At 41.6% G+C, this 17,654-nt stretch overlaps 1 protein-coding gene across 2 annotated transcripts in view; it reads right to left on the bottom strand.

The window, feature by feature from the left end:
- The window catches only part of TLK1 (tousled like kinase 1), a 374,214-nt gene that overhangs the window by 206,715 nt on the left and 149,845 nt on the right, over positions 1-17,654 (bottom strand). The gene's annotated exons all lie outside the window — the stretch shown is intronic.

Genomic DNA, 17,654 nt, shown 5'->3' with positions numbered 1-17,654 from the left:
ATACCCGCGCTGCTGGAGAGAGCGTGATCTTGTCACCCTCTGAAGCAAGTTACATCAATGACTCAGGGAGTTCTACCGACACTCCCACCGTATAAAGGTCTGAATCCTGCCACCCCCAGCTGATGTCCAGAGAACCATCCAACCGTTTGAGACACACAGTGAGTGCCCTTCTGAGACTTGTGGTTCTACCAGCGCTATTTACAGTGAGTACACCACAACCCAGACTATTGACATTAATATTCATCTAAGTGCACCAACGGTTCTCATTTGTGCGCCAACATCCGCGGCAACTGGGCCCCAATGTTTGGACTGAGTTAATACAAAAAGGGAAAACCTGCTACGTTATATTTGCAGGGTTAAACGGTTTTATTCCTGTTCCCTGTGAGTGTGTACTGAGCTGTGGCAGGGGCTTCCCGAATCAGCCCCTGGCAGAAGATAACAGTCCTTCTGCAGTACCAGAGAGAGAGATCCAATCAAGATTCGGGTGGAGGCACTGCGCCCTAGAGAGGTGAGACCCCCCATAACACCCAGTGTACCGTGGTAGCCCTAAAGGGGTGTTACATAAACTTGGGCATTTATTGAAGATGTAATGACAGCCATCTCCCCAGTGCCTTTACCTGACATGCAGCCCCATATCATCAATGACTGTGGAAATTTGCATGTTCTCTTCATTCAGTCATATTTATAAATATCATTGGAACGGCACCAAACAAAAGTTCCAGCATCATCACCTTGCCCAATGCAGATTCGCGATTCATCACTGAATATAACTTTTATCCAGTCATCCAGTGTTCAAGAATGCTTTTCCTTAGCCCATTGTAACCTTGTTTTTTTATGTTTAGGTGTTAATGATGGTTTATGTTTAGCTTTTCTGTATGTAAATCCCATTTCCTTTAGGCGGTTTCTTACAGTTCGGTTACAGACATAGACTCCAGTTTCCTCCCATTCGTTCCTCATTTGTTCTGTTGTGCATTTCCTGTTTTGGAGACATTGCTATAAGTTTCCGGTCTTGACGCTTTGATGTCTTCCTTGGTCTACCAGTATGTTTGCCTTTAACAACTTTCCCATGTTTGTATTTTGTCCACATTTTAGACACAGCTGACTGTGAACAACCAACATCTTTTACAACATTGTGTGATGATTTACCTTCTTTTAAGAGTTTGATAATCCTCTCCTTTGTTTCAATTGACATCTCTCGTTGGAGCCAAGATTCATGCCAGTCCACTTGGTGCAACAGCTCTCCAAGGTGTGATCACTCCTTTTTAGATGCAGACTAACGAGCAGATCTAATTTGATGCAGGTTTTAGTTTTGGAAATGAAAATTTACAGGGTGATTCCATAATTATTTCCTCAGAATTGAGTGATTCCATAATTTTTCCCCTCTGCTTGCTCTGAAAAAAATTACCCTTACTGAGTACCACATTTTTAATCTTGATTTCTTTTAGTGTTTCTTAAAGCCCTAAAGTTGCCATTTGAAATGACTTTAGTTTTGTGCCATGTCTGATCTGCTTTTTTCAACAACATTAAACAACTGAATGAACATCCTCAGAGCCCGGTGATTCCATAATTTTTGCCAGGGATTGTATGTAGGGGACATGTGACATTAAATATCTACATGTCATCTACTGTACCTATTCTATATATCTATTCTATCTATATCTGTATACAATATTGCTTTATTAGTTAGAAAACTAGCTTTAAGTTACATAGAGAATTACAGTATGTAAAAGATGATGTTCAAAACATGTCATACGGATGCTAGTTGACAAAAATCGCATCGTACTCACATGACACTCATCCTACTTTTCTGGACCAACATTGGACCAATTTTTTATACGCCAGTGTGACTTCAGCCTTTTAGTGATATATAAAAAAAAAAGTCATTGAGCCAAGATTTCAATCTGCACATATGAAGCCTACAGGAGCACAAATACTCATTGGTGCATTTTGCTTCTCTCATGCCCAAAGCGGCATGATTGACAAACCAGCATGTGAGAGCAGGGAGGAGAAAAGGAGCTTCTGGTCAATCACGCGACTGTGGGCCTCATGTTTTGCACATCAGTGTCCCGCCAGGTGTGGGAAAGACTTAGTGCAACACAGGGAAGAGGGAAAGGGAGCCCAGACACTAGGGAAAGAGGGGAGTGGAGACCTCCTAGTCTGGTCTGATGTCACCCTGTCTCAACTACCGTCCCTATATTGCTTCTTCAGCAATCGCTGCATGCGTGCCTCGCCCTGTCTTTCCCTGGCGTATGGCTAAGGCTAGGGATGGAAGGAGATGAGCACTAGTCGATCTCCACTAAACTCTATAGACAACAAGGGTAGACAAACAGGAGGAGAATGTTTAGCTTGAGACGACTCCAGAAAAATGTGCCCATGGCCTCAAGTTCCAGAGAGGACAAAGTACTGCTCTTGCTAAGCCTTCACAAGTAGAAATGAATATAGCCGGCACCTTCCTCTCAGACACACCAGATATATACACAACCAGGCAAGGGAGCTAATTACCAGAGGGAGGTAGCCGCTAGGTCCTAGAGGCAGCCTCTCATCTAAGAAGATGTCTGTAATGCCAAACATAGAGATCTCTGGCCACCAACTGCAGGGCGACTCTCTGTGACAGCCAGTCTTGATGTAAGAGGCGTGTGCCATTCAGTGAATTTGGTGCATCTTTCAGCTGACATGCCCCAACACCAGAAAAGCCACTCCTGTTGGGGACTGGAGCGCACTTCTGTGGCGATTCACACCACTTTTTTCTGCCGTAAATAATGATTAAATTTGTCAGGGGTGCTTGGTCTCGCCCAAGTTCCAGCTACTTTTCTAAAAGTTGGCTGAATTGGCCCGGACTGGCGTAAAAATTCCAAAATTTGCACAACTTTGAATGCAAATCATGCAAATAGGTCACTGTGCTTTGAAGGTGCACTCTAGGACCCCACTATAGATATTTACCAACTGGCTAGCAATACGCTAAGGCTGCGTGCCCACGTTGCGTATTAAAGGCGTAGATGCTGCGGAATTTTCCGCAGCGTAAACGCTTGTAAAACGCATGTATATCCGCACCCCATGATCCCCAATGGCATTCCGCAATGTCAATGCCCATGCTGCGGATTTTTCCGCAGCGTATATGCTGCGGTCAAAAATCCGCAGCATGTTCATTAATTTTGCGTTTCCGCATGCGGAATCAATGTGCGGATGGTACCCAAGTCTGGAGGAGAGGAGACTCTCATCCAGACCTGGGTACCAAAGAACCTGTAAAAAAAAGAATAAAATAAAGTTTATACTTATCTTCTGATGTTTTCCCTCCGTCGCGCTGTTGTGTGAAGGACCTGCCACGTCATTGAGTCATGTGACCCATCACATGACTCAATGACGTCACCGCAGGTCCTGCACACAACAGCGTGAGCAGCTCAAGACTCAGGACGGGGCCGAGAATGCATCGGTAGGTGAGTATAAACTTTATTTTTTTATTTTTTACCATTCTGATTCTTTTTTTTTTTTTTAACTATTACTTAGTCACACTATATAAATCCATGCCGGTTGCATGGATTTATATAGTGTGACCAAGTCGTCAAGCACTTTTCCAAGTGATGCTTAAATCACTTGGAGAAGTGCTTGATAACCCGCATGCGGAAATGCATGCAAAGACGCTGCAAAGACGCCTCACAAACGCTTCTACCTGGCGGGAAAACCGCATGTAAAATCCGCATGCGATTTTCCCGCCAGGGAGAAGAGTAAAAAATATGCTTCAGTTCCGCAACGTGGGCACATAGCCTTAAAAGAAGTGAAAAAAAATAAATTGTTTTTCCCAATATTTTTACTGAATTTTAACAATAAAGGATAATCAAGTAAAGGGAAGGATATATAGTCGCTTTATTGTATTTTACTAACCTTTTTCTTCCTTCTTTTTATACTATACTTTAAAAAAAATAAAGTTTTCATTCTATCAAAGGTTTTTTATTTCCCCAAAGATTTGAATCACTTTGCACACAATGGTGATAAAATGGAAGCAGCAAGTATCCTCTAAATAACTGGCTCTATAAATAGTAATCCATAATCAGCATGTTTTACTTCTTTGGTATTCCCATACTTGACACGTCTTCCCATTTTTAGAGATCTCATCGTATTAAACCCCTTCCTTCCTATCTGCCACAGCTTTCAGAGTCTGCTCAGTCTTCACAAGAATTAAAACAAGCAACACTTTGTATGAAAACAATTTAATGTAGACACTACAACTCGTATTTTATCTAGAAATGCCGTCTCAGCAAGATATCTGTAATATGGGAAACTAGCAAACAAACTGTAAAGGTAATAGAGGATTTGTCATGAGAAAATAGAAAAATAAATCTCCACTAGAGAGTTGGGAGACCTGGCTCTTGATGCCAACACAATCTCATAAAGGCTCTCATATAAATTAAAACTGTCCAAACCTGTTAATTTCGGAGGGCCTCCCAACAGTGTGAATTAAAGGGAACCTGCATACTGATACAGCCTTCTTTTTATCTCTCTGCTCCTACTATATACTAAATGGTACGTGACCCAACTTTGCCATCCTGATTTCCATGCAGCCTTCTCTATATCTCTCTGCTCCTACTATATACTAATGGTACGTGACCCAAGTTACACCACCCACCCCCCACTTTCATTTATGACCTTGTTTACTGAACCTTTGAGTATCCAGCATCTGGTTCAGCCTTAATCAGCTGATCAAGATGAGCACAGACCACTCCCCTCTGGGTCATAGCTGAATGCATTCTGTTACAAATACATTGAGAGCCAGGAGTCTGTGTCAGACTTTAGTCTGTGTCCATCACCTTAAGTGTCCATTAGCTGAAGTGTGACAAATATGAATTAATTCTGAATTGAATCTGAAGTGATCTGAAGGTAACTGGATACTAAGTCACAGTAAACAATGTTTGTGTTTGTTTTCACTCTCACCCCCTTAATCCTTCACTTCTTACAACCACCCCTAATCCCTACACCTAGTAAGGAACTCTTCATCTCTCCCTCCATTCTCCCCACCCATCTCACCTCCTCCTCAGAGCTATTCCTCAACATACAATCCTTTGCCTCCAAACACAGACAGCCACCTCATGCCCTCTCCTGCTCCCACCTACTAACGCTTTCTCTGCTCCTCTTCACTGCCGGTGACATCTCTCCAAATCCTGGCCCTCCTCACCAAATCCCCACAGTCACTTCCACCTCCTATCCACGATCTATCCCAAACTCTCGTAACCCTTCTAACCTTATACCCATCCGCCCAGCCCCCGCTTCCCCAATCCCCCTAGCAGGAGCTCTATGGAACGCTCGCTCCGTCTGCAACAAACTTTCCTACATTCACGACCTCTTCATCACTAACAAGCTTTCCTTCCGTGGCATCACTGAAACCTGGCTCACCCCCTCTGACACGGCCTCTCCTGCTGCACTTTAGTACGGCGGATTCCACCTCTCCCATACCCCCCGCCCCACCGGCAAGCACGGTGGAGGAATAGGTTTCCTCCTCTCAGAAAACTGCTCCTTCACCCAGATCCCACTGCCGCCCGCAATTACTCTCCCCTCTTTTGAAGTGCACTGCGTGCGCACCTACTCCCCCTCCAACCTCCAACTGGCTGTCATCTACCGCCCCCCAGGATCAGCCACCACTTTCTTTGACCACTTCACCACCCGGCTACTTCATTTCCTCTCCGTTGACATCCCCACTATCCTCATCGGTGACTTCAACATCCCCATTGACACTTCCCTCTCAGCTGCCTCTAAGCTTCTATCCCTCACTTCCTCCTTTGGTCTTACCCAGTGGTCTTCCACACCCACCCACAAAGACGGCCACACGCTGGACCTCATCTTCACCCGCCTCGGTTCCCTATCTAACCTCTCTAACTCACCTCTCCCTCTTTCGGACCACAACCTACTCACATTCTCTACCCTCTCCTCTCCAGGGCAACAATCCCCACTCCACAAACTTGCATACCCTCGCAGAAATCTCAAACACCTTGACCTACACTCACTCTCTGAATCCCTTCTCCCTCTTACAGACATTAGTTCCTTACATGATGCAGATGTTGCTGCCACTTTATACAACACCACAACAGCTGCAGCTCTTGATTCGGTCGCCCCCCTCACACATACCAAAGCTCGCACAGACAACCCCGGCACACCAGCCTAACTAAAGAACTGCGACGGGCCTCCAGGGTCGCTGAGCGTAGAGGGAAAAGGTCCCACTCCAATGAGCACTTCATCGCATTCCAACAGTCCCTCACTACCTTCAAGTCCACACTCACTGCAGCAAAACAAACATACTTCTCAACTCTCATTTCCTCCCTGTCTCACAACCCCAAACAACTATTCAACACCTTCAATTCTCTCCTCAGTCCCCCAGTGTCTCCTTCCTCTCCTCTTATTTCAGCCGAAGACTTTGCCTCATTCTTCAAACAGAAAATTGACACCATCAGACAAAGGTTTTACCTAAAGCCCCCACAGCCCCTCCCCACACCTACTCAGCCCTCCTCCTCCAAAACCACATTCTCCACCATTACGGAAGATCAACTTTCCTCTTTACTCTCCAAATCACACCTCACCACCTGTAAACTTGACCCAATCCCGTCCCACCTCATCCCAAACCTTACCACTATCTTTATCCCAGCCCTAGCCCACCTCTTCAACGTGTCACTAACAACTGGTGTCTTCCCTTCATGCTTCAAACATGCCTCAATCACACCCATCCTCAAAAAGCCCTCCCTTGACCCATCCTCTCTGTCTAGCTATCGCCCCATATCACTTCTCCCCTATGCCTCAAAACTACTGGAACAACACATCCATTCTGAGCTGTCCTCCCACCTCTTCTCCTGCTCCCTCTTCGACCGCCTACAATCTGGTTTCCGACCGCACCATTCTACTGAAACTGCACTGACCAAAGTTACCAATGACCTACTAACCGCCAAATCTAAGCGACACTATTCTGTCCTCCTCCTCCTAGACCTGTCATCTGCCTTCGACACGGTGGACTATTCCCTCTTACTAAAAACTCTCATCTCTCGACATCACAGACTTGGCCCTATCCTGGATCTCCTCATACCTAACAGACCGGACATTCAGTGTCTCCCACTCACACACCACCTCCTCATCTCAACCCCTATCTGTCGGTGTCCCCCAAGGTTCAGTTCTAGGACCCCTGCTCTTCTCCATCTACACCTTAGGCCTGGGACAGCTCATAGAGTCTCATGGCTTTCATTATCACCTCTATGCTGACGACACACAGATCTACCTCTCTGGACCTGATATCACCTCCTTACTAACCAAAATCCCCCAATGTCTGTCTGCTATTTCATCCTTCTTGTCTGCTAGATTTCTAAAACTTAACATGGACAAAACAGAATTCATCATCTTTCCGCCATCTCATTCAACCCCCCCAACTGACCTATCCATCATAGTCAATGGCTGCCCACTGTCCCCAGTCCCTCAGGCTCACTGCCTTGAGGTAACCCTGGACTCTGAACTCTCCTTCAAACCACATATCCAAGCCCTTTCCACTTCCTGCCGACTCCAACTCAAAAATATTTCCCGGATCCGCACATTCCTCAACCATGAATCTGCAAAAACACTAGTGCACGCCCTCATCATCTCCCACCTTGACTACTGCAACCTCCTGCTCTGTGGCCTCCCTTTCAACACTCTTGCACCCCTCCAATCCATCCTAAACTCTGCTGCCCGACTAATCCACCTGTCCCCCCGCTATTCCCCGGCCTCTCCTCTCTGTCAGTCTCTTCACTGGCTCCCCATTGCCCAGAGACTCCAGTTCAAACCCCTAACCATGACATACAAAGCCATTTACAACCTGTCTCCTCCATATATCTCTGACCTAGTCTCCCGCTACATACCCGCACGCAACCTCCGATCCTCACAAGATCTCCTTCTCTACTCCCCTCTTATTTCCTCCTCCCACAATCGCATACAAGATTTCTCCCGTGCTTCCCCCCTACTCTGGAACTCATTACCTCAACACATCAGACTCTCGTCGACCGTGGAAACCTTCAAAAAGAGCCTGAAGACCCACCTCTTCCGACAAGCCTACAACCTACAGTAACCACCACTCTACAAATAATGCTGCACGACCAGCTCTACCCTCACCTACTGCATCCTCACCCTTCCCTTGTAGACTGTAAGCCCTCACGGGCAGGGTCGTCGCTCCTTCTGTACCAGTCGCCGTCACATTGTGTTCAAGATTATTGTAATTGTTCTTGTATGTATACCCCTTCTTCACATGTAAAGTGCCATGGAATAAATGGCGCTATAATAATAAATAATAATAATAATAATAATGATACACAAAAAAAATATATATATATAGGCATATGCTAATTAGTGCTTGTCTAGTCGTGACGGCATTGTTTTCCCCAGACTAGTCATCCCACTAATCATGTTATCACACTCCTGTGGGCGTGCGTAACATAATTTGCAAGAGCAGGTTACCACCGGATCTGATTTATGGGCTGACTAGTCTGTGGAAAACAACGTCCCCATGACTACTCAACCAATTATTTTCATAATATTTATTGACATGTGCAGTAGCTGATACGAGAATCAAAGGACAATAATAAGGGTTTGTAAGGAAGAGTATAAAGAAAGCAATAAATACATGGTGGCGGTTTGGGGGACCTGGGGAAACTGTCAGGTTCCCTTTAAAAAGCCTGATCCTTTAGTTCTTCCAGGTGCTAAGCAGCTACATTAAAGGCTGTGTGCCCACAATGCGGATTTAATGCATTTCCTTGACGGCGTTGGTACCTGCAAGTTAAATAAGAATTGTAAAGTAAAAAAAAATATATATATAAATAAATATTATATATATATATTCATAGTCCCCTCTCCGGCGGCCCCCGGTCTCCTCCCAGCCCCATCCTCTCTCCTCGGCGGCCTGCAGTGTACTAGAAGGACCTGCGGTGACGTCATTTAGTCAGCTGATGGTCACACAACCGCTGACGTCAGCGGTCAGGTGATGGTCGCGTGACCATCAGCTGACTAAATGAAGTCACCGCAGGACCTTCCAGTACACTGCGGGCCGCTGAGGAGCGAGGACGTGGCCGCGAGGATACCGGGGGGGCTGCCAGAGAGGTGAGTATAAGGTTTTTTATTTCTTTTATTACTTTTTAATTCTTTTTTTTTTTTTTTTTTTTTTTTTTTTACTTCAGATGCAACATTCGAAGTAGAAATTTCCTCTAAGTTGGCTACACAATATAAATCCATGCCAGTTGCATGGATTTATATTGTGTGACCAACTTGTCAAGCACTTTTCCAAGTGATGCTCAAAATCGCTAGGAAAAATGCATGTATAAAAGCATGTAAAAACGCTGAAAAATCGCATGTGAAATCCGCATGCGTTTTTTCTGCCAAGGAGATGCAAAAATGCTCAGGAAATTTCTGCTTCAAATCTGCATTGTGGCACATAGCCTTAAAAGGTATATCCCGTGCACCAGTAAGTGTCCGGTGCAGACTTGGTACAACCCTCCACTCGGTTGTAAAAACTGTGAATAATCCAAGAATCCAAGGCACCGGGTAGCATCCTTCAATAAAGTTTTATTGGCACCAGTGTACACAGAAAAAAAACAGACGTGACGTTTCGGCCACACAGGGCCTTTTTCAAGCTTTGTTTTTGGCTTGATAAAGGCCCTGTGTGGCCAAAACATCGCATGTCCGTTTTTTTATTTGTGTACACTGGTGCCAATAAAACTTTTTTGAAGGATGCTACCCGGTGCCTTGGATTCGTAGGTGATAAGCAGCTGTTCGAGGTTTCAGGCAGTGACTTTCTCAGCTCTTTATATTGACAACTCCTACACTCTGCGTTTATGTGCATCAAGGTGTCGGAAGGGATATCACAGCTATCTCATGCGTATGAGCATGTCCTCTAAGGGTACGTGCACCTTTTCATGAAAAGGAGCTAGTTCAGCTCTGAAATGCGTAGCATTTTAATTAAAAAAAAAGTTTTTTATACCCAATATTTTGGTACCCATCCCTTGGTCCAGAACTGCAGCGTTTTTTTTTTGTTTTTTTTCAACCTCCCAATTGACTATCTGGGTTCAAGTCCTGGATCCAGAGGGTTGAGCAGCAGCCATTGGAGAGTCTATATGCCATCATCAGTATTGTGCCTGAAATCGCACAACTCATAGGCGAGTAGATTACTTGCTCTACTCTGGTCTCTTATTGTCTGACCTGCGCAAGGAGCGCTTCCCCTTTCTTTTTTCTTCCCATTTTCAGATTAGATAGAGATATTTTTTTTTATGCAATGGTTTTAAGGTAAGATTTTAGAAGTATAGCAATACTGCACAATTGAATATGGACACAAAACTAAATGCAGACCACTTAAAAGGTAAAAAATAGTTGAAGCCAGGTGTTTCCTGTAAGTAATAGGGGTACTAAAGGTCCGCTGTGAAGAGCAGTATAAAAATTGCTAAATGAAAATAATGGATACAGTTTAATGTGAGGAAAGACCGGTGAGGGGTGTTGAATCACTTCCTAAATGCTGGAGGCACATTACTGCACAGGGTTGCTGGATCTGTGGTTTAGATGCTTTCGCAGCAGAGCAGGAGCCGAATGTCATTAACATATCGCATCTGATGCTCTCCTATCAGATGCCATACGCTAGTGGGACCCCGGCCTTATACACAAGCAATCGCAGCACTGATTACGAAGGCTGACAACCTGGCAAATCGTCAGAGATGCAATAATATGAGTGCTGCGGAATATGTTGACGCTATATAAAGGAAATGATTATTATTACTATTACATGTGCAGCAAAAGGGAACCATCATTTTTGTCCAGGCCAGTTTCATTATTTTGTTGGTTTTTTCTTACATTTTTCTGCTGAAACAAAATTCTAAAGCAAAAAAGCTAAGTCTTATTTTCATTAATTAATATTCAGTAAATTTAAATTGAAAATTACTTTTGTCAGTTAGAAGTTATTCTAGAGACCACTGTGGGTTTTTCTTACTTAAAACAGAAAGGTACCGACAATTTTGTCCAAGCGTGTAAGTTTTTATTTTTGTAGGTATCAATCTTGGAAAGCACAGCAGACTATGATGTTTTCTGTTGAGGTAGATCTTAAATTAAAAGGAACATTCTTTAAATTAAAATAAAAACACTTATTTTGTACTTTGTTATAAATTAATAATATAAGTGAAAATAAGAATTTGTAATATAATAATGTTTGTTAGAGGAAAAATGCCTCTTTCCCCACTTATTAGTCACTTGTATTCTCCTGCACTAATCATTAACTCTCAATAATTGCTCAAATCTGTCTACAAATCTGCCTTCAGTGCAGTATCCAATTACACCTGTTGCCTCTATAGTCTATGGAGAGGAAAGGGGAAAGGAGCTGGAAGGAAATGAGAGCAAAAAGGCAGAAGGAAAAATTGCTGAGCCTTGTAAGTGTGTCACGCTAGAAATGGGGAGAACCCAGCGTATAACATGGGGAAAAGGGGAGGGAGCGCTACAACTAGGGAAAGGGAGAGTGGAGACCCCTTAATAAATCTAATGACAAACCCTGACTACCCTAAATAGGTTCTGCACCTATCGCCAAGCAGGAAACCTGGCCCTAGCTGACCCCAAGGCTAGGCCTTAAGTAGGGAGCAGGAGGGGTGAGCACTAAGTCAGCCCCACTACAAACTAAAGTACACACAGGGGGGAAACAAACAGGGGAATACACTTAGCTCCAAGATGACACTGAAGAAAGCACAGCAACAATACACAAAGGAACTCCAAGGTAATTCTAGCCAACTACTAGAATCCCAGGCCTGAATAGGTAAACGCTATCACCAGCAACTCTCTGAGTAACTGAGTGTATTTAAGGACACAGCAAGGAAGTGTTGATTAACAGCAGAAAGGTGCGGATACCTCAGGGTCCTAAAGGGAAAGGTATAATCCACAAGCAAGGTGAGGATCAATGCTGGCTCCTAAAGGTATAATCCCCAAGCAAGGTGAGGCTCACCGCTCAGTACTAAAGGTATAATCCCCAAGCAAGGTGAGGATCACCACAGGGTCCTAAAGAGAGAGGAATCATAAAAGGATCAGGGAGATATTTGTAAGGCCAAACGCAGCGACCTTCTACAGCTGGACACCATATGAGTGTCTGTCAACCCTGACACACCGTGACAAAGTTCAGGGGGAAAACAGTTAGGAATACAGGATAAAAGTCATATAATGGCCAAAAATAGTGTTATTCTTCATTTAAATATACTAGACAGCCTTTATGAAGTCAACTGAAAATGCAGGTTAGTTACAAATGACAAATAGAGTTAAGCAATAAGATTCGAGCTGCCCTGGTGCGGTTTCCAGCTGCTTAATGTGTGGCAGTGGGCCAAGGGCAATCTTCATTTCTGCACCCAGCATCCTCGGCGCCTCTTGCATTTACTAGGCCCCAAAAAGTATTGATATTATGGCACGACATACTTACTAATGATGCGTGAGACCTAGTGACATCATGAAATCATGTGGCCTAGAAAGCACAAAAGGTGCCCAAAAGGCCGATCCTAGGATGCCAAGAACAGAAATGAAGAAGTAAAATTTTTATCACCTAAAACTGCAAAATTGTTCACTGAAAAAAAATATAAATACAATTTCACACAATAATTTGAGATGAATTGACTGTGTATTCCTAATATAGCCACAGGCAAGCCAAAATAAATATAGGACTCCAGGAATAGGAAGCAGAATTTATCTTAAAAAAAATTCTTCAGCTAAATCTGCATAATAATCCTCTGGTTATAAATATAGAAGCACATTTCGAACATGCTCTGAAAAACTGAAATGTTTGTCTTGGGATGCATTCTCATTTATAGGGGTTCTGTTCTTGTAAACAATGAAAGCATATTGCTAAGATATGTCATCTATGTGTGATTGTCGGGGGGCCAACTGAGAAGAATCTGGTACTATAGTTGAGATAGAACACCGCCAAGAGCGACATGGTGACTAGTAAAACTGTGAAGGGGCCTCTTTGTTTTTTTTTTTAATTAATAGTGATCCCAGTGGTTTTTCTCACATCACCTATATATTGATACCACACACTCCAACAACATGATCCCCCTGAATCTTGACACCACAGAAGCAATAGTTTTCTTAGGTTGCATTATTAAAGAAGCACTCCTCTTCCCATCAAAATTGTATCCTCTTAATATTTTGCAATCATATTATATAGCACTTTGTACTTACAATTGCTCATTTTACCTTTCTACCCAGCTAATTCTTCTCTTTTCTCTGCTCTATGTATCAACAGGAAGTCTCTTTTCCTGGCATGAATCATTCCCCTCTTCAACTCCTGACCCAGCTACTCCTTTCCACCAGGAACTTTTGCAGTGACTTATGACTCATGCAGGAAAAATAGACTTCTTGTTTATACACAGAGTGTAAAAGATTCATCTAGTCCGTTTTTAATCATGTGATGTCATAGACCTAATGGAAAAGGGAAGAATTAGCTGGGTAGAAAGGCAAAATGAGCAATTGTAAGTGCACAGGGCTATATAATATGATGACTGCAATATATTAAGAGGATAAAATCTTTGATGGAAGTGCTTCTTTAAATTCTATCAAGCATGAAACTTGTAGTTAAAAGGTACATATAGGAATAAAGGAAAACTTGAAGTTCTGTCAATCTGTAGATATTTTTACTCTAAACAATCTTTAAGATTAAATCAATCAGTACCGTCAGGTGATTTTTACACTTTCGAAAAGAAGCTATAGATTTTTTTTTCCCTTTAAACGGAAGATCTTTTTTTTTTTTTTATAAATTTACATACTAATAATTTAGTGTAACAATATTGGAAATCAATAATTTTTAAAACTCCATTTTTATGACCATAAAATAATGCAAATGTTAATGCATTTTTTGCATTACTGTATGGTCGCAGTCATGCTTTCTTTGTTAGGTTATAGATGATATGCTGCATGTGATCTATATATTGTTTAGGACTATTATCAGTATTATTAATTCTACGTTATTATTTGAATTCTAGCATTTTTTCCCCTCAATTCCTTAACCTAAATAACGATGGGTGCATCTGCATCATTTACCAGTATATTTTATTTACTTTATTTTGCAATTAATCCAGGTCTTGTAGTGTTGAGAATTTCATTACTCCAAGCCCAGGTTTGCTCCCAATAATTAACCCCTCCAAGCAACGTTTTATATATGTTATATATATATATATATATATTATATATATATACACACATACACATATATATATATATATATACACACATACACACACATATATATATATATATATATATATATATATATATACACATACACACACACACATATATATATATATATATTATATATAATAAAAGTAGCCTTGCAGTGGGAAGTGGGACAAAGAAAAGGGAAATTATGTTCAATAAGAAGTAATAAAAAGAAATATCAAAAAATTTAAAAACAACAATAGATATGTGATGCCACTGTAATTGTAAACAACCCATGGAAAAAAGAAGATACAATATTTATAATCACAACAAGCATAGCATTTAAAAAAAAGCTAACAAAAAATAAAATAGCAGAATGACAATTTTTTCCAATCATAATAATACCGTAATAATAATGAAGATTAAAAAGTCAAACATTAACCCCTTTACTACCCAAGGTGGTTTGCACGTTAATAACCAGGCCAATTTTTACAAATCTGACCACTGTCACTTTATGAGGTAATACTGTATCTCTGGAACGCTTCAACGGATCCCCCTGATTCTGAGATTGTTTTTTCGTGACATATTGTACTTCATGATAGTGGTAACATTTCTTGCATTTATTTGTGAAAAAAAAGGAAATATTGGGAAATTTTGCAATTTTCAAAATTTTAATTTTTATACCCTTAAATCGGAGAGATACAGTACAGACCAAAGTTTGGACACATCTTCTCATTTAAAGATTTTTCTGTATTTTCATGACTATGAGAATTGTACATTCACACTGAAGGCATCAAAACTATGAATTAACACATGTGGAATTATATACTTAACAAAAAAGTGTGAAACAACTGAAAATATGTCTTATATTCTAGGTTCTTCAAAGTAGCCACCTTGAGCTTCCAGAGGTAGTCACCGGAAATGGTTTTCACTTCACAGGTGTTCGCTGTCAGGTTTAATAAGTGGGGTTTCTTGCATTATAAATGGGGTTGGGACCATCAGTTGTGTTGTGCAGAAGTCTGGTGGATACACAGCTAATAGTGCTACTGAATAGACTGTTAGAATTTGTATTATGGCAAGAAAAAAGCAGCTAAGTAAAGAAAAACGAGTGGCCATCATTACTTTAACCGGTTCCCGACCGCCCACTGTAGATAAACGTCGGCGCTTGCCGGGCTCTGTGCAGTGCCGACGTTTAAAAACGGTGGGTGGTCTCGCAGTGCTCAGGACCCCCCAGGGTCCTGCAAGCACTGCGATTCCGGTGCAGAGCGTTAGCTCTGACAGGGTACATCATCGGGAAATGATTAGATCAGGTCCCAGTGATGTTAACCCTTTGCTGTCTTCTATATGCTGTGATCTATAGTGATCGCGGCATATAGGAGACAGCAGGAAGAGAGGGGGTCGTCTTACTTACCTCCGAAGACCTCCGTTTCGTTTGAGGACCTGGGGTTGCTATGGCAGCTGGAGGTCACATGACCGCCTCCAGCTCTGCCATATATGGTGTCCTTCCTGTCTGGCTTCAGCTTGTATGTAGCTGAAGTCAGACAGGAGACTCTGACTGAAACAGTCAGTGAAGATCTCATATAATGTAATATATGTGTATTACATTACATGAGATCAGTGATCAGAAAAATAAAAATTAATGTCCCATACAGGGACTAAGTAAAAATGTAAAAACAAGTAAAAAAAAGTTTTTAAACTATTAAAAAAAAAAATCACAAAATAAATAAAAATAAATAAATAAAATATTAAACCAATAAATCCGTAAATTATTACAAAACCAAAAAAAGTACACATATTTGGTATCGGCGCGTCCGAAACAACCCGAGCTATAAAACTGTCACACTAATTAACTCCTTCTGTGCACACCGTAATAAAAATAAATAAAAAACGGAGCAAAAAAAATGCTTTTTCATCATATCGCCAAACAAAAAGTGGAAAAAAATGTGATCAAAAAGCAGAATAGAAATAAAAATGGTACCACTGAAAACGTCATCTTGTTCCGCAAAAAAAGCCGCCATACAACTCCATCAGCCAAAAAATAAAAAAGTTATAGCGCTCAGAATAAAGCAATGCAAAAAATATATATTTTTTTCTATAAAATTGTTTTATTGTGTAAAAGCGCCAAAACATAAAAAAAATACAGTAAGTGTAGTATCGCTGTAAACGTACTGACCGGAAGAATAACGCTGCCTGATCACTTTTACCACACGCAGAACGGCATAAAAAAAAAACCTCAAAAAACAATTCCTGAAGTGTTTGTTTTTGTTAACTTTACCTCCCAAAAAACGGAATAGAAGGCGATCAAAAAATGTCACGTGCCCAAAAATGGTTCCAATAAAAATTTCAACTCGTCCCGCAAAAAACAAGCTGTCACATGACTATCGGCCGAAATATGGAAAAATTATAGCTCTCAAAATATGGTGATGCAAAAACTAGATTTTGCAAAAAAAAGCGTATTTTAGTGTGTGACCGCTGTCAGTCATAAAAACCCGATATAAATCTGGTATCTCTGTAATCGCACCGACCCGAAGAATAAAGTAATCTAATCAGTTATATCACACTAGGAACGGCATAAAAAATAAATAAAACAAATATTATTCACCTGCTACTGATTTGTTTATTATGTTTCCCAAAGATCCCAGTAAGGCTCTGCTCACATTTATCCTGTGCTCTGCGCTGAGCACTTACACCAGAGTTTCCGTGTAAATCTCTGAAATACGTGATTCAGCCAGAACCCATGATGGAAGATTCCCTGTAATGAGGCAGATATAGGCCACTGCGGATGCCGTCTAGCCTGGGATCCCACGGTGTCATTTGTTTTAGGCGTGCATAAAAGTGCGGTTGGCCACAGTTTTGTGCACTTCTGAAAAAAAGGACACCACTAAACAGAGGCCAGACGGAGTCCAGAGTAACTCATTACAGTGAATGGATCCTGCAGGGGTTTCATCTGAATTACATCACTTGGAAAATTAGATGGAAACCCCGATGTAAGTGCTCAGCCTAGAGCGCCGGATAAATGTTACGTAAAATGTTCCCAATAAAAGCTTCAACTCAGTTCTCAAAAAAAGCTAGTCCCCACTCAGGTCCATCATCTGTTAAAAATATAAGGGACTTCCAAGTTACTGGTAGCAGAAAGGCTCTGGAAAAGCAAAATGGTCCTTGCCCCCCAAAAGAAATTCAGAAAATTTTGTGCTCCCAAATCCAAATGCCTATTCTACAATAATTTGTTCTCCAATTGTCAAATAGCACTCCTTCCCCCTCAAATCTCACCGTATGGCTAAGTGGTACGATACAGCCACATATGGGGTATTGACACTTTTAGAAGAAATTGTGTGACACATTTCGGCACCATTTTTACCCATTGCCCTGTGTGAAAATGTAAAATCTGAGGGTAAAACATTTTTTTGTGGTAAAAATATAATTATGCTTTTTTCACTGCCCAATGGTATAAATTTAAAAATTAAAAAATGCTCACTACTTCCCTAGATGAATTCCTT

The sequence above is a fragment of the Phyllobates terribilis genome, unplaced genomic scaffold (genome assembly GCF_046119375.1).
Source record: "Phyllobates terribilis strain yellow unplaced genomic scaffold, ASM4611937v1 Scaffold_9__5_contigs__length_417890890, whole genome shotgun sequence".
Lineage (NCBI taxonomy): Eukaryota > Metazoa > Chordata > Amphibia > Anura > Dendrobatidae > Phyllobates > Phyllobates terribilis.
This window is presented reverse-complemented; position numbering and strand designations above follow the sequence as displayed.